Source organism: Halichoerus grypus, chromosome 2, assembly GCF_964656455.1.
Source record: "Halichoerus grypus chromosome 2, mHalGry1.hap1.1, whole genome shotgun sequence".
Taxonomy (NCBI): Eukaryota; Metazoa; Chordata; class Mammalia; order Carnivora; family Phocidae; genus Halichoerus; species Halichoerus grypus.
The window spans coordinates 101,512,843-101,531,724 of NC_135713.1; positions in this window are offsets into that span (position 1 = coordinate 101,512,843).

The window sequence follows — 18,882 nt, forward strand, 5'->3', positions numbered from 1 at the left end:
GCAGGTCACTAAAAAGCTAATAATTAAGTTCCAGTTTTTTGGCTAGAAATCAAAAAGGTGACACATATATAACACATAAAAATCATTGTGATTTAACTATCGGAATGAAAATGGCTACATGTAGAAATACTCCAGTTGCAAATTTCTGGGGAAATCAGAATTTTTTAAATTTGGAGTGGTCTTTAAGAGATGAAATATGAACTAAGAATATAAAATTTAGAAACCCCAAATTCAGGTAATGATTTTTTTTTTGGTAAATTAATCTGCTGTCAATGAGTCAGTAATATATATGTAAAAATTTGAAGGGCTGTCCAATTCAACCTTTGAAATAATGCATTCATTGGAACAACGCAATGGAAAACACCCTGACACGCTTATGTCCCAAAAGTATTTAGGGTAGAATATATATAATATGTTCTAAGTCAAGTGAGACAAAATATTTAGTAAGAAGCACCAGAAAAAATATGTTAAAAGTCAAAAAATGTGCGCCTTTCAGTGGAAGGATGACCAGTGAAATTTTTCTACATTTCTGTATTTTTAGTATCTCTTTATTTTGTAGATTGAGCATTTATAACACTTACAATCACAAAAGAAAAAGAGGAAGGGAGCCTATATTAATTTACTCATTTATATACCAAACATTTGGGGAGCACCATGCTTGACAACAGAAATACAGAGTACTTCTCAATTAAATCCCAGAACCACCTACATCAGAGTCTTCTGAAAAGACTGTATCTGGAAATCATGAAGTTCTAGACACCACTCTAGACCAAGCTGATGCTTATCCTCTGGAGTGGGGGTCAAGAAGCTGCATATCTGGTAATCTCCTCAAGGGATTCTTTTGCACACTTGTTTAAGAAACTCTGTTATTGAGACCCACTGGAGGAACCTCTACACTTGACTGATATGTATAGCTTCCCTAAATTGAGACTTAGAGGAAAAGGGATTCGTCAGGTGGAAAAGAGAGACAACAGAAGGTCAGAATGACCCTAACATCCAAGCATTCTAGATCAATGTTTCTTAATTCTGACAGTCCATTATAATCACTTGGGACTCTGCTCCTCAAGGAGGCCAAGCACTGCTATCAGTCGGGAGTTTGTTCAAAATGCAGATCTTCAACCCAAAGCATGGACCTATTGAATTTGAATCTGCATTTTAATCAGATTTTAGGATAATTTGCATCCCTGTTAAATTTAGAAAACCATGTTTGAGAAGCACCCTAGGTCAGGCCTTCTAAAATGGATACGTTTCATTAACTGACCTTCAAGTAGCATTTTCATCTGTCTTCACTCCTAAATTTGACTATGTGTTGAGTAGAGTTTGAATTTCTTTGCTTTGAATAATGCTTGAATTCACCACAATCCTACCACTTAAGTATACAGAAGAACAAATGAAAGTACCCTTTCCCCAAGGGAATTAGTACTAACAATTTGATATAAAGCATTCTTGACCTTTCCCTTACAATTATAAAAATACCTCTCAATTCCTTTCAGTACTGGGTCATGTGCATACACTATTCCCTGTTTCTGAAAGGGACTTCTCTCACTCTTCACTTGAACTCCAACTCATCTCCTTGAGGTCTCATATTAAACAGTCATTTCCTCAATAAAAATTTTGATTTTTTCCAGAATAGGTTGTTTTCCTGGTATTTGCTTTTTTTAAAAGTAATATTTTACTTTTGTGTCTCACCAATAATTTTATAATTTCCTACAGTAATTTTGACCAAAGGCGGGGCAGATTTTTTAAAGACCCTTAGATACACAACGCAGGAAAGCAGTCATCAAAACTTCATATAGTATTGAAACTTAGCCCAAGCACTGCTATACATAGAGCTTTGTTGCATAACTGAAAAATAAAGAATGAATTTCATCTCAGATCAAGGTATCAAATCATAAAATTATGAACTCACTGTCCAACAGATAAATCAATTTTTTTGGTAATTAAAAAAAGCGCCTTGTAAAATCCTCTTCCCTTCTGTGTAGTTATTCTTTAGAGTCATGAATCTTTTCTCTACATAATTTCAGAACTCCTTTTGTGAACAAAGTTTATTGTATTTATCATCCAACAAAAGTGCTGGTGCTTAACATTGCCAATGAATATGATTCTCTGTGGTTTAAAAATCTTTGGTTATTCTCATAGTACTGTTTACCTTGAATCCCAGGATCTATACTAAATGTCTACTGTTAACTTTCTGTTTGTCTTATCTCTTTATGTATTTTTTATTATGAAACTAAATCGTATTAATCAAATTAATTTTTCTGAAGTGAAAGAGTTTATTGAAGATATATAGAGAGCAAAAGAGAGAGATACTGAAAGGAAAAGAGCATGAGTCTCATCTTTGCTTGAAGCCTAGGGTTTTCATTGGTGACTGTAGTCTGGTACACATATCCTCTTAGGCATCCAAGAACTGGTCAGAGCAAGGACAGGGTCCAGGTGATTTATCATCTAATAGAAAGTGAACTCATAATTTTATGATTTGATGGCTGATTCCCAATGTGAGATGAAATTCATTTTTTTTTGTTTCATCTATGCAACAAAGCTCCATGTAATCAAATTAATTTTTAATCATCTTACACCCATTTAAAAAGAACATGCAAGTCAAGCATGCCAAACATTTCCTCCTGGGCAGAGTTTTAAGTATATGAGTGTAAATTATGTAAAATCTTAAAACTTCTATAAAAAAATCGGTTGTTACAAAATCAGCCAAGTGCTGAGATGATTACTGAAACCACTCCCTCATGAATACTTTATCATTTTTATTCTGGTTTCTCATTTTTCCACAACCTTTAAATGTTTGATTTTAAAATGTTCTTCTTTGGGGCACGTGGGTGGCTCATTCAATGAAGCATCTGCCTTCGGCTCAGGTCATGATCTCAGGGTCCTGGGACCAAGCCCCGCATTGGGCTCCATGCTCAGTGAGGAGTAGGCTTCTCCCTTTCCATCTGCCCCTCCCCCAGCTCATGCTCTCTGTCACACTCTCTCTCAAATAAATAAAATCTTTATAAAAAATAAAAAATAAAGTGTTCCTCTTCTCTCCCTTATTTTTAAATTTTTGTAGAGTCTCAGACCAGTTTTTCTTACATGCTTTTGGCATGCAGACACTAAGCTTTAAAGCTTATTCGTTTTTACCTTTTCTCAGACATGAAGCAAATAATCAGTTAATTTTATGGTCAGAACTCACTTCTGGCAGTGATTGATTATGACTAGATGCAGGGGACGCTTTCTCTCAGGTGCTCAATCTCCTCCTCACAAGCCTGTGCAGGAGGAGGCTGTTATGAGAAAAGGAAACGCTTCTACTGTATAGGATTATATTAGACAAACCACTGATTCTGATACAAGAACCATGGGAGCTAGCAGGTACTTAGTATTTGTTAAATAAGTCAGTTAATTCTCTGCTGCAAGAGTCACCCTTGTGATTTATACATGTGATACATGTGATAAACCTATCTTGTTATTCAGTCTATCACTTTTTATTTTGTTTGGTTTTTGGCTCCATAATCAAAGACTGAGTTAAGATCTTTCAGTAGAGTGGTGTTCTATCGCGTGTGGCAAGTTCTCATGAATTGCTCCCAATGTCCCCAACCCTTGTGAAGTTGCATTCTAATCAAGCAGTCTGTAAATATAATAAGCAAACAAATACACAAAAATATATTTGTTAGGGGTAAGTGTTGTATTTTCAGCATGTTTTATCCTCAATCAATATAAATATAATACCCCTCTGAGTTTTTTGTAGTAATTTCCATTTAAATTCTTTGTTTATGCTAGCATGTCAATTCCTAATTCTAATTGTTAGCATGTGCCTAATACAATTCTGCCCTTCCTTTTTTCCAAATGTTTTTGTTACATTATATTGTGAGCGTCTGTGTCATTTAACAGCAGAGTTAATTCCATTCACAGTTGTTATTACAAATGATATTTTTACTTAATTAAGTCATAAGTGTACAGAGTTTTTTTTATATATATTACTGATTTATAAAACTAGGACATTTAAGGAACACACAGATTAAAGTAGCCTGGAAAAGAGATTACAAATGAAGAAGTATGATATAGAAGAGCCAAGCAAAAAGCATTCGATCAAGAGATGGAAGATGATAAACTCAAAAAGCTACAGAAAAATCAAGTAAAGTAATGACTGACTTTGACAGTTGCAAGGTCAACAATGGCCTTATATTTTCAGCAAGTTCAGATTAAAAATAGGAGGTAGAATCAACTGCAAATAATGCATGTGATCTTCTTTAAGAGATCTTGCTCTCTTCTCTTTCACTTTATAGTTCCATTCTGTTTATTTCCTTTCTTTTTCCCTCTACCTGCCCTTCTGCCTACACACACACACACACACACACACACACACACACACACACAATTACCCACAATGGCATTAAGTGGAACCTGGACATACAACAGACATTGATTCTCACTAAACATCTACAGCTACACTGACATCTGAGCTGATCCTCTAGAAGAGAATTCATTGCCACACCACTCATTGAAACAGAAAAACCCATCTCCAAACTTAACACACCCATGTAGTTGTTCCATGGACTCTTAGGAGCTAATTTTCCAAACTCAGATGTGATAATTCCAGGTTTTACATACTGCACCCCAGGATTTTCTAATTTTTTAGAGCCATGGACTCCTCTTTGCTCTTGTTTGTTTTTGGCTAATTCACGGCTACAGAAATACAGCCTCTGGGGAAAAGACTTTTCTTAAACAGACACTGACCAGAGCCAAAAACTAAATTAGATTCCACTGACTACAAAGTGAAGAAACAGGTAGTAGTATTTATTTACTAAGTGGTTCCTTCTTTTTAACTGTTTTGACTGGTTTTGAAGGAATAGTGACTTTTACAACTTGGAAATTGCATTAATGTCTAATGCTGCCTGCCGATCTGCAGTTCTGTGCCAATCTAAGTTTGTATGGTGGAAGCAACGTGGATGAGGAGCCAGAGATTGAAGTTCAGTCCAAATTGTGCCTCTTTCTAGTTGAGTAGACTTCAGCACATCACTCCATTCTCTGAACTTTGGTTTCTTAACTCCTCAATTATAAAACAGAAACAGCATCTACAGAATAGATATTCAGTTAACTGAGATAGTGTGACACACCTGTTCACTATAAATACATAAAAAATATATCACTAGGAGAAGGAATACACCATCAGAGAATTAGAACCAATCAGATCGGTATTCAAATCCCCACCTTACCACTGAAGAACTATATGAACCTAAACAAAACAGTCAATCTCCGTGAACCTCAGTTCTTCAAATGTGTAAGACAGAGAAAATACTAGTATTTGTTATGAGGATCCGTAATCATGTATGTAAAACATTTAATAATACATAGTATAGAGAAGATGCTCAATAAATATTATATATTATTAACTTCATTATTATTGCTACAATTGAGAATATCCAAAATTTTTTAAGTGAGAAAAGCATTTGTATAAAGAAATATTTTTGTCTACAAGCTAGATGAAAAATGAGAGAAGTAAAAACAAAGATGAGATATTTTAGGGACAGAAGTATCCACATCCAGTCTAATGTCCTGGCTCATTTTCTAGAACATTTCATTTAATTCAGCCTTCCTGAATTTTTCACCAGACTCCTCATAGCTCTTTGGAAAGAGCAAGGTTATTATGTAACCAGGATGGGAACTGTCACAAATCTTATTAATTCCAAGGATCCTGAAGGCCCTTTCTCCTCTTGCTTTTGTTTTGGCTATATGCAAATCACAGGAGATATGGACTTAAAATTTATATTTAGGTCAGTTGTTATTTTGCTTTGGCATTTTTCTTATTATAAACCTAGATATAATAAAATCCCCAAATGAAGTTATTTTACAGTCATATTACATTCCCAGAAATCACTCTTCTTTACTGATAGATCATTTGGTATGTTCCAACCACCTAAATTGGTTTCGGAAGAGAAAAGTATAAAGAGTAGATGTTCAAAATACTTGGAGTGAATTGCACAAGTCAATACAACAGCTGTGGAAAATGCACTTTCATTCAGTGTGCTTAAAACCCACCCTTAATTTCAATCCATAGCATCTGCTCCTATCAAACCATCTCAAGTCAAGCCACCCTTCTAGGTCCTTTCAAACACCTTATCTCTAAAATCCATGAAACAGATCGAATCATCTCTCTTCATAATTCTAAAATTAGAGTCATATGTTTGCTTCTAAATATTGGCCTTGATCTCTCATTCCAAATTAAATTAACTTTCAAAAGCAAATCTAAATCAGAGATAACCATATGCTCTCATCTGAGTAACAGGCACATAAAGCTATTTCTAGATGTTATTTTATTATGTAATTATCAGTGATTCTATTTTTAGGGTTTGTCTTGTATTATACTGACCGCAGGAAAATCTAGGTTAGTATGCATGACATCATATACAACTCCTGGACAAATGATATCAGTAACACCGGCATATCATATATAAAAACACCAGGACAGAAGCCAGAAAGAGGCCCTGGAGCACAGCCAAACTCCAATCTCAGAGGCCACATCTAGCACAAGCAAAACAGCACTTAACTGACTTCACATGTGATGGATGGGCCCCCTAGGGCACTGCAGTATCGGTCATTATCACTGTTATTTAGAGGTGCCTCCTGGCATGGCTAGGGGGTTAGATGGAAGGAAACTCCCAAGTCACTGAAAAACTATTAGGAACTCTGTTTATTAAACTATTTACTTTCTTCATTCATAATATCAAACCATGCACCCCAAATATCACAGCTGCTTCTGTAAAGGCGTGAGAAAAGGTTTGATCAAGTATAGGGAATAAACATATAGGAGCCCTTTGTGAAAAGGCAAAATATGAATAGACAGTTAAGACTAAGAAGCCAAAAAAAAAAAAAAAAAAAAAAAGTGCAGCCAGGAGGACAAGCAGTCCTCAAAAAGAGATGTATCTATTTGAAGAAAAATATGACAGCCTTGGAGGTGATTACTTGGCTACATTCTAATAAGAAATACCATTCTCAGATAGCCCAAAGATTTATCCAGCTCAGTATTTTGTCTTATACAGTGGCCTTAAGCAATTTTTTTTCTGGAAGGATTTGACTTCTATGACTGCCAGCAAACTTAATTTTTTAAAAAAGAAAGAAAGAAAAAGCTTAGTGTGTACCTACACCTCCCTATTCCTTTACAAAGTGTGTAGAGTTATCCTACAATTTCTAATGGATCTCACAGGGAATTGTAGCTGGTGGGATGGTTCTTCACTGCATGTACCACATTCCAAGTCTGAAAGGAGAATCTGTCCTAGAAAGGAGGGATTCTCAATATTTTAGCTGATAGGTGGGTCAGAAAATGGACTATGGAACATCTAATTCACAGGAATAAAAACACAAAGTAGAACACAAAGTGTCTTCCATTTATCATTATCAGAGAATATCAGGAACCATGGACCTAATTCTTATTAAAATATTTGTAAGTTTTGTCATCTTCCCTGTGTCACTTTGTCTTCACTCTCTTTCTCAATACAAATCTAAAAAGACATAGGGGAACTTCTTGATCAATTTTTGTTTAAAAGTCTATAATCAGAAAGATAAGAATGTTGAAGTTTCAAAAGCTGCTTTTGTCTGAAAATCAAGCATTTAACTCTGCTTCCAGGTATGCCACAGAGATAGAAGAGTTCAGAGGTCCAGGTTCTGTCCGGAGTGGCTAGACTTGTAAGACAACGTCTCTCCCCTGATATGGAGACCCCAAGACCTACTGCTTCAGGGTTAGAGTAAAGACCTAGACTTGACCTACCTCTTCTCAACCCTGGTGGACTATGGAGAAGGCTGTCCTGGCAGCAGGTGCAACTGAAGAGGAAAAGGACAGGAAGAGGGAAAGAAGCTATCTCTGAAGGGGTGTGGCTTCAGAACAACCCTAGCATGACTCTGGACCTAGGGTATGTGAACAAAGATACTCAGAAACTCTGAAATTGGTTTGAGGCCACCCAAATAATAGAACCTCAGGAGCACAAATACAAAGGCAAATTCTAACTAAATTCACTCAAAAAAAAAAAAAATAGAAACTTAAAAAATGAATAATCAGTCATAAATATTTCCTCGAAGAAAATCCTATGCCTACATGATTTCATTAAAGAATGCTATCAATGCTATTCAAGGGGGATCAATTCCAGTTTTACCCAAACTCTTCCAAAGAGTGACATAATACTGATAACAAAACCAGATAAGCACAATGTGATACAGAAAGTTGGCAAGTCAATCTATTTCATGAAAATAAATGCACAAATTAAATAGATACAAAGACAGATAGATAAAGCAAATGAAATCCAGCAAAATCTAAAAGGAACAGTAATACCTCAATACTAATATGGTTCTTTTTTTAAATCCAGGAATGCAAAATCTGTTTAACATGCAAAAAAATCAAACAACATAAATTCCACATAAATAGAGTAGGAAGGGAAATTATATTATCATCTCAATAAATGAAGATAAAATATTTGATGAAGTTCAAAGTCCATTTATAATAAAAACTTCCAGTACACTAGGAACAGAGGAAACACCAGGGAGTTTTTTGTTTGTTTGTTTCTGGTTTTTTTTACTATAGTAATGCTGTATAATAACCAACTACAGAGTTTGGTGGCTTACAACAATGATTACAAGTCAATGGGTAGATTATAGCTCTGATGGGCTCAGCAATGATTGAGCCATCTTTAAGCAAACCTTAACCAAGGCTATGTCTTTATATTATATTCACTAAATATGAAAAGCAAATCTATAAAACTTTTAGAAGAAATTATAAGGGAATTATCTTTCAACTTTGGGGTACAGAAATATTTTTATATAACATCCTTAAGATATAAATAACATACCACAAAACCCATTCTTCTAAAGTGTACAAGTCAGTGACTTTTAGTATATACACAGAGTTGTGCAACCAACACCACGATCGAATTTTAAAATATTTTCAAACCTCACCCCAAAAGTCCCCTTTACCCACTAGCCATCACCCCACTCTCTCCTCCTGCCAGCCCCTGGCAGCCACTAATTTACTTTCTGTCTCTGTGATTTGATTATTCTGGACATCTCATTTAAAAGGATTCATAAAATATTTGGTCTTTTGTGACTGTTTTCTTTAAAGCAGCATGTTTTCAAGGTTCATCCACACTGTAAAAATCATGTGTCAGTAATTCATTCTTTGTTGTAACTGAAAAATATTTCACTGTATGGACATACGACTTTTGTTTATTCATTCATCAGCTGATGGAGATTTGGGTTGTTTCCACTTTGGCTATTAAGAATAATACTTCAGTGAACATTCATGTAGAACTTTTTGTGTGTACATGTTTTCATTTCTCTTATGTCTTCATTACCTATGAGCGGAATGGGTGTATTACTTGGTATCACCTTTAAACATTAGGAAGAACTACCAAATTGTTTTCCATAGTGGCTAAACCATTTTACAGTCCCACCAACAATATCTGAGAGTTTCACTTTTTCCATAAACTCCTCAACACTTGTTATTGTCCATCTTTTTTTTAACCACCTTAGTGATTGTGAAGTGGTAGGTCATTGTGGTGTTTTGTTTGTTTGTTTGTTTGTTTGAAGTAGGCTCCACACCCAGCATGGGGGCCCAAACTGGGGCTTGAATTCACAACCCTGAGATCAAGACCTGAATTGAGGTCAAGTGTCAGACGCTTAACAGACTGAACCACCCAGACGCCCCCACTGTGGTTTTGGTTTGCATTTTTTCTATTGACTAATAATGTGGAGCATTTTCATGTGCTTACTGGCTATTTGTATATCGTCTTTGGACAAATGTCTTATTCAAACCCTTTGCTCATATTTAAATTGGTCTTTTGTGTGTGTGTGTGTGTACTGTTGAGCTGTAAGAGTCCTTTATGTATTCTGGATATAAGTTTCTTATCAAATGTATAATTTGCAAATTTTTTTCTCCCATTCTGTGGGTTGTCTTTCCATTTTCATGATGGTGTCCTCTGAAACACAAGTTTTTAAAAAATTTTGATGAAATATAATATCCATCTTTTTTTGTCACTTGTGCTTTTGGTGTCATATCTAAGGAACCATTGTGTAATCCAAGGTAACAAAGATTTACCCTCATGCTTTCTTCTGAGAGTTTTAGAGTTTTAGTGCTTACACTCAGAACTGTGCTCTATTTTGAGCTCATTTTTATGTATAGTGTGAGGTAGGAATTCAAATACATTCTTTTGAATGTGAATATCCAGTTTCTCAGCACCACTTGTTGAAAAGTCCTTTCCTTATTAATTGGTCTTGGCATCCCTGCAGAAAACCAACTGAATATAAATGTAAGGATTTATTCCTGTACTCTCAATTCTATTCCAGTGATCTATATGTCTATTCTTATGGCACTGTAGTACTGTTTCGACTACTACAACTTTGCAATAGGGTTTGAAAATATGAAGTGTGAGGCCTCCAACCCTGTTCTTCTGTTTCACGATTATTTGACTGTTCTGGGTTCCTTGCAATTCCATATCAATTTTAAGACAAGTTTGTCAATTATTGCTAAAAATACAACTTGGATTTTGATGGGGATTATATTGAATATGTAGATCATTTTACAAAGTATTGCCATCTTAACAATATTAAGTCTTTAGATCCATGCACATGGAATGTTTTTCCATTTATGTATGTCTTATTTAACTTTTTTAAATATAGTTTTAAAGTAATACATTTTATTTTTCTTTTGTTAAATCTATTCCTAAGAATTTTATTTATTTATTTATTTTGGTGCTGTTGTGAGTGGAAACGTTTTCTTAATTTCATGTTCTTTGGTAGTGGTAGGAAAAAAAAAGTTTCATTTCTTTTTCTTGCCTAGTATTCCTGACTAGAACCTCTAATACAATGTTGAATAGAAGTGGCAAAAACAGATATCCTTGTCTTGTTCCTGGTCTTAGGGAGAAAGGATTCAGTCTTTCCCCATTCAAGATGATGTTAGGTATGGGTTTTGTGGATGCCTGCATTCCTAGTTGGTTGAAGATCTACAGAAGGATTCTTAACATAGACATTCATTTTAGTAGAGTAGGCGATTAATCAAATTGACCACATTAAAATGAAAACTTCTGTTCATTGCAAGACATCATATAGAAAGAATAAAAATAAGAAATATGGAGTTTAAAATATTTGAAACATATATTAACCAAAACATAGCTATTTTCCATAATATTTAAGGAATTCCTATAATTCAATTAGCAAAGCATAGACAATTCAGTAGAAAAATAAACAAATGACTTGGCCAGGCACTTCTCAAAAGAAGAACCCAAATAGCCAGTAACCAATGAAAAGATGCTAAACATTAGAAAAATAAAAATTAAAGTCATGAGAAGATACCATTACTCACCCATCAGATTGGAAAAGAATAAGTCTGACAGTGCTTAACGCAGGCAAAGACAGAAGCATCAGGAGCTATTTTACCGGGAGTAGTGTAAACTATTATGGCAACTTGAGAAAAATGTTTGTCATTACCTGGTAAAACTGAAGTATGCAAACACTATGATGCAGTAATTCCACTCTTACACCTAAAAGATATGTTAGCTTATGTATGTGACGATTCACATTTAAAAATGCTCATGGCAATACTGCTCGTAATTACCAACTTTTTGAAAGAACCTACATGTCCATCCTTAATAGAATTGATATAGAAGATGTTTTATGTTCTTAAAATGGCATACTACATTGAAAAGAGATGAATTAATTACAGATATGTAAACTTACAAATGTGTGTACAGGAAAAGCAAGTCATAAAACAGTAATTACATGATTCTATTTCCATATAGTTCAAGAGGAAGCAGTACTGATCTAATTTTTAAGAATGCATGGGGGGGCGGAGCAAGATGGCGGAGGAGTAGGAGACCTGGATTTCCTCTCCTCTCAGGAATTCAGCTGGATAGGGATCAAACCATTCTGAACACCTACAAACTCAACAGGAGATCGAAGAAAAGAATAGCAACAACTCTCTGAACAGAAAAGCGACCACTTTCTGGAAGGTAGGACGTGCGGAGAAGTGAATCCGAGGCGTTATTCGGGAGGATAGACGGCGGGGGAGGGGCCTCCGTCGGCCACTTCTGGCAAGTGACAGAGCCGCGGAGCACAAAATCGGAACTTTTATTTTTTTTTTTTATTTTTTATTTTTTTAAATTTTTTTTTTTTTTTTTTTTAAGATTTTATTTATTTGCGAGAGAGAGGATGAGAGACAGAGAGCATGAGAGGGAGGAGGGTCAGAGGGAGAAGAAGACTCCCTGCTGAGCAGGGAGCCTGATGTGGGACTAAAATCGGAACTTTTAGAAGTCTGCTCCGCTGAGGGACGTCACTCTGGTGGCGAAGTGGGGGGTGGAACCCTCGCGGGACAGTGTGGTCTCAGGACCCTCGGGGTCACAGAAAGACCGGGGGTGCCTGAGTGCGGCAGAGCTCCCAGGTATCGGAGCAGGGAAGCCGGCTGCAGAGACGGAGCCCAGGCGCGGGCTCTCAGCTCGGGGTTGCCATAAACCGTGATCCGCGGCACAGTCGGGCCACTGCTCCTCCAGCAGGGACCCAACAAGCGGCAGATCCGGGGAGACTCACCTTCTTCCCCCGGGAGGAGAGGTGCGGGAGCGCACCGCGGGGATCTGCTGGGTTTGGAGACTCCACCCGGGGTCGGGTGCCAGAGATAGAAACGCGCGGTCACAGGCGGGGTGAGCACGGAGTGCGGCCGGAGACCGGGGAGACGGGAGTGATTGACTGCTTTTCTCTGGGGGCTCGCTGAGGAGCGGGACCCCGAGTTCTCGGCTCCTCCGGGGCGGAGACTGGGAGGCCGCCATTTTCACTCTCCGCCTCCAAAGCTGTACGGAAACCTTGCAGGGAACAAAAGCTCCCGAGAGCAAACCCGAGCAGATTACTTAGCCCGGACCGGCAAGGGCGGGGCAATTTTGCCTCCGGCAAAGACATTTGGGAACCACGGCAACAGGCCCCTCCCCCAGAAGATCAGCGAGAACAGCCAGCCAAGACCAAGTTTACCGATCAATGAGAACGGCAGAACTCCAGCGCCAGGGGAATACTGCACATAGAATTCATGGCTTTTTTACCATGATTCTTTAGTCTTTCAAAGTTAATTATTTTTTTTAACTGTCTTTTTTTCTTTTTTCTTTTTTTTTTGAATTTTTCTTTTTCCCTTTTTCAACCAACATCTTATCAATCCCTTTTTTAAAAAAAAAATTTTTATTTTTCATTTTTAAAGTCATATTCTATCCCTTCATAGTAGTTACCCGTATTTTTGGCATATATATATAAGTTGTTCTCTCTTTAAAATCTTGAGATAGTTTCTTCTAACAGATCAAAATATACTCTAAATCTCTAGTGTATGGTTTTTTTCTACTCCCCTGCCTGATCACATTCTCTCCCTTTTTTCTTTCTTTTTTTTTTTTAATCCTCTTCTTTCTTTTTTCAAACAACTTATCAAATCCTTTTTTAAAATTTTTTATAATTTCCATCTTTACAGTCATATTCCATCCCTTCATCATATCAACCCTTATTTTTGTACATATATAAGTTTTTCTTTCTTTAAAATTTTGGGAGGGACTTTCTTTTAACAGACCAAAATACACCCAAAATCTAGTGTGTGGCACTGATCTATAATCCAGCCTGATCATATTTGATCACATTCTGTTTTTGTTTTGTTTTGTTTTGTTCTGCTTTTGTTTGTTTTTATCTTTATCTTTTTCTTTTTTCTTTTTTTCTTTCTTTTTCTTTTTTCTCTCTCTCCCTTTCTTTTCCCACTGCTTCAGGTCTTTTCTGATTTGTTTAGAGTATATTTTCTGGGGACGTTGTTACCCTGCTAGCATTTTGTTCTCTCATTAATCTATTCTCCTCTGCACAAAATGACAAGACGGAAAAAATCACCTCAACAAAAAGAACAAGAGGTAGTACCGACTGCCAGGGACCTACTCAATACGGACATTAGTACGATGTCAGATCTAGAGTTCAGAATCATCACTTTAAAGATACTAGCTGGGCTTGAAAAAAGCATGGAAGTTATTAGAGAAACCCTTTCTGGAGAAGTAAAAGAACTAAAATCTAACCAAGTAGAAATCAAAAAGGCTATTAATGAGGTGCAATCAAATATGGGGGCGCTAACTGCTAGGATAAATGAGGCAGAAGAAAGAATCAGTGAGATAGAAGACCAAATGATGGAAAATAAAGAAGCTGAGAAAAAGAGAGATAAACAACTACTGGATCACAAGGGCAGAATTCGAGAGATAAACGATACCATAAGACGAAACAACATTAGAATAATTGGGATCCCAGAAGAAGAAGAAAGAGAGAGAGGGGCAGAAGGTATAATGGAGCAAATTATAGCAGACAACTTCCCTAATTTGGGGAAGGAAACAGGCATCAAAATCCAGGAAGCACAGAGAACCCCTCTCAAAATCAATAAAAATAGGTCAACACCCCGACATCTAATAGTAAAACTTACGAGTCTCAGAGACAAAGAGAAAATCCTGAAAGCAGCTCGGGAGAAGAGATATGTAACCTACAATGGTAGAAACATTAGATTGGCAACAGACTTATCCACAGAGACCTGGCAGGCCAGAAAGGACTGGCAGGACATATTTAGAGCACTAAATGAGAAAAATATGCAGCCAAGAATACTATATCCAGCTAGGCTGTCATTGAAAATTGAAGGAGAGATAAAAAGCTTCCAGGACAAACAAAAACTAAAGGAATTTGCAAACACGAAACCAGCCCTACAACAAATATTGAAAGGGGTCCTCTAAGCAAAGAGAGAGCCTAAAAGCAACATAGACCAGAAAGGAACACAAACAATATACAGTAACAGTCACTTTACAGGCAATACAATGGCACTAAATTCAATCTTTCAATAGTTACCCTGAATGTAAATGGGCTAAATGCCCCAATCAAAAGACACAGGCTATCAGATTGGATTAAAAAACAAGACCCATTGATATGCTGTCTGCAAGAGACTCATTTTAGACCCAAAGACACCCCCAGATTGAAAGTGAGGGGGTGGAAAACCATTTACCATGCTAATGGACACCAAAAGAAAGCTGGGGTGGCAATCCTTATATCAGACAAATTAGATTTTAAACCAAAGACTGTAATAAGAGATGAGGAAGGACACTATATCATACTTAAAGGGTCTATCCAACAAGAAGATCTAACAATTGTAACTATCTATGCCCCTAACATGGGAGCAGCCAATTATATAAGGCAATTAATAACAAAAGCAAAGAAACACATCGACAACAATACAATAATAGTGGGGGACTTTAACACCCCCCTCACTGAAATGGACAGATCGTCTAAGCAAAAGATCAACAAGGAAATAAAGACTTTAAAAGACACACTGGACCAAATGGACTTCACAGACATATTCAGAACATTCCATCCCAAAGCAACGGAATACACATTCTTCTCTAGTGCCCATGGAACATTCTCCAGAATAGATCACATCCTAGGTCATAAATCAGGTCTCAACCGGTACCAGAAGATTGGGATCATCCCCTGCCTATTTTCAGACCACAATGCTTTGAAACTAGAACTCAATCACAAGAGGAAAGTCGGAAAGAACTCAAATACATGGAGGCTAAAGAGCATCCTACTGAAGAATGAATGGGTCAACCAGGAAATTAAAGAAGAATTAAAAAAAATTCATGGAAACCAATGAAAATGAAAACACAACTATTCAAAATCTTTGGGATACAGCAAAGGCAGTCCTAAGAGGAGAGTATATAGCAATACAAGCCTTTCTCAAGAAACAAGAAAGGTCTCAAGTACACAACCTAACCCTACACCTAAAGGAGTTGGAGAAAGAACGGCAAATAAAGCCTAAACCCAGCAGGAGAAGAGAAATAATAAAGATCAGAGCAGAAATCAATGAAATAGAAACCAAAAGAACAGTAGAACAGATCAACGAAACTAGGAGCTGGTTCTTTGAAAGAATTAACAAGATTGATAAGCCCCTGGCCAGACTTATCAAAAAGAAAAGAGAAATGACCCAAATCAACAAAATCATGAATGAAAGAGGAGAAATCACAACCAACACCAAAGAAATACAAACAATTTTAAGAACATATTATGAGCAACTCTATGCCAGCAAATTAGATAACCTGGAAGTAATGGATGCATTCCTAGAGATGTATCAACTACCAAAACTGAACCAGGAGGAAATAGAAAACCTGAACAGACCTATAACCACTAAGGAAATAGAAGCAGTCATCAAAAATCTCCCAAAACACAAAAGCCCAGGGCCAGATGGCTTCCCAGGGGAATTCTACCAAACATTTCAAGAAGAATTAATACCTATCCTTCTGAAACTGTTCCAAAAAATAGAAATGGAAGGAAAACTTCCAAACTCATTTTATGAGGCCAGCATTACCTTGATCCCAAAACCAGACAAAGACCCCATCAAAAAGGAGAATTACAGACCAATATCCCTGATGAACATGGATGCAAAAATTCTCACCAAAATACTAGCCAATAGGAGCCAACAGTACATTAAAAAGATTATTCACCACGACCAAGTGGGATTTATCCCTGGGCTGCAAGGTTGGTTCAACATCCGCAAATCAATCAACGTGATACAATACATTAACAAAAGAAAGAACAAGAATCATATGATCCTCTCAATAGATGCAGAAAAAGCATTTGACAAAGTACAGCATCCTTTCTTGATCAAAACTCTTCAGAGTATAGGGATAGAGGGTACATACCTCAATATCATAAAAGCCATCTATGAAAAACCTACAGCGAATATCATTCTCAATGGGGAAAAACTGAGAGCTTTCCCCCTAAGGTCAGGAACGCGGCAGGGATGTCCACTATCACCACTGCTATTCAACATAGTATTGGAAGTCCTAGCCACAGCAATCAGACAACAAAAAGAAATCAAAGGCATCCAAATTGGCAAAGAAGAAGTCAAACTCTCACTCTTTGCAGATGATATGATACTTTATGTGGAAAATCCCAAAGACTCCACCCCAAAACTGCTAGAACTCATACAGGAATTCAGTCAAGTGGCAGGATATAAAATCAATGCACAGAAGTCAGTGGCATTCCTATACACCAACAACAAGTCAGAAGAAAGAGAAATTAAGGAGTCGATCCCATTTACAATTGCACCCAAAACCATAAGATACCTAGGAATAAATCTAACCAAAGAGGCAAAGGATCTGTACTCAGAAAACTATAAAATACTCATGAAAGAAATTGAGGAAGACACAAAGAAATGGAAAAACGTTCGATGCTCATGGATTGGAAGAACAAATATTGTGAAGATGTCAATCCTACCTAGAGCAATCTACACATTCAATGCAATCCCCATCAAAATACCATCCACTTTCTTCAAAGAAATGGAACAAATAATCCTAAAATTTGTATGGAACCAGAAAAGACCCCGCATAGCCAGAGGAATGTTGAAAAAGAAAAGCAAAGCTGGCGGCATCACAATTCCGGACTTCCAGCTCTACTACAAAGCTGTCATCATCAAGACAGTATGGTACTGGCACAAAAACAGACACATAGATCAATGGAACAGAATAGAGAGCCCAGAAATGGACCCTCAACTCTATGGTCAACTAATCTTTGACAAAGCAGGAAAGAATGTCCAATGGAAAAAAGACAGTCTCTTCAACAAATGGTGTTGGGAAAATTGGACAGCCACATGCAGAAGAATGAAACTGGACCATTTCCTTACACCACACACAAAAATAGACTCCAAATGGTTGAAAGACCTCAACGTGAGACAGGAGTCCATCAAAATCCTAAAGGAGAACACAGGCAGCAACCTCTTCGACCTCAGCCGCAGCAACTTCTTCCTAGAAACATCGCCAAAGGCAAGGGAAGCAAGGGCAAAAATGAACTATTGGGACTTCATCAAGATAAAAAGCTTTTGCAAAGCAAAGGAAACAGTCAACAAAACCAAAAGACAACTGACAGAATGGGAGAAGATATTTGCAAATGACATATCAGATAAAGGGCTAGTATCCAAAATCTATAAAGAACTCATCAAACTCAACACCAAAAGAACAAAGAATCCAATCAAGAAATGGGCAGAAGACATGAACAGACATTTTTCCAAAGAAGACATCCAAACGGCCAACAGACACATGAAAAAGTGTTCAATATCGCTCGGCATCAGGGAAATCCAAATCAAAACCTCAATGAGATACCATCTCACACCAGTCAGAACGGCTAAAATTAACAAGTCAGGAAATGACAGATGTTGGCGGGATGCGGAGAAAGGGGAACCCTCCTACACTGTTGGTGGGAATGCAAGCTGGTGCAGCCACTCTGGAAAACAGTATGGAGGTTCCTCAAAAAGTTGAAAATAGAGCTACCATATGATCCAGCAATTGCACTCCTGGGTATTTACCCCAAAGATACAAAAGTAGGGACCCGAAAGGCTACGTGCACCCCGATGTTTATAGCAGCAATGTCCACAATAGCCAAACTGTGGAAAGAGCCAAGATGTCCATCAACAGATGAATGGATAAAGAAGATGTGGTATATATATACAATGGAATATTATGCAGCCATCAAAAGGAATGAGATCTTGCCATTTGCAACGACGTGGATGGAACTGGAGGGTATTATGCTGAGCGAAATAAGTCAAACAGAGAAAGACATGTATCATATGACCTCACTGATATGAGGAATTCTTAATCTCAGGAAACAAACTGAGGGTTGCTGGAGTGGGGGGTGGGGTGGGAGGGATGGGGTGACTGGGTGATGGACACTGGGGAGGGTATGTGTTCTGGTAAGCGCTGTGAATTGTGCAAGACTGTTGAATCTCAGATCTGTACCTCTGAAACAAATAATGCAATATATGTTAAGAAAGAAAAAAAGAAGAAGAATGTAGCAGGAGGGGAAGAATGAAGGGGGGGAAATCGGAGGGGGAGA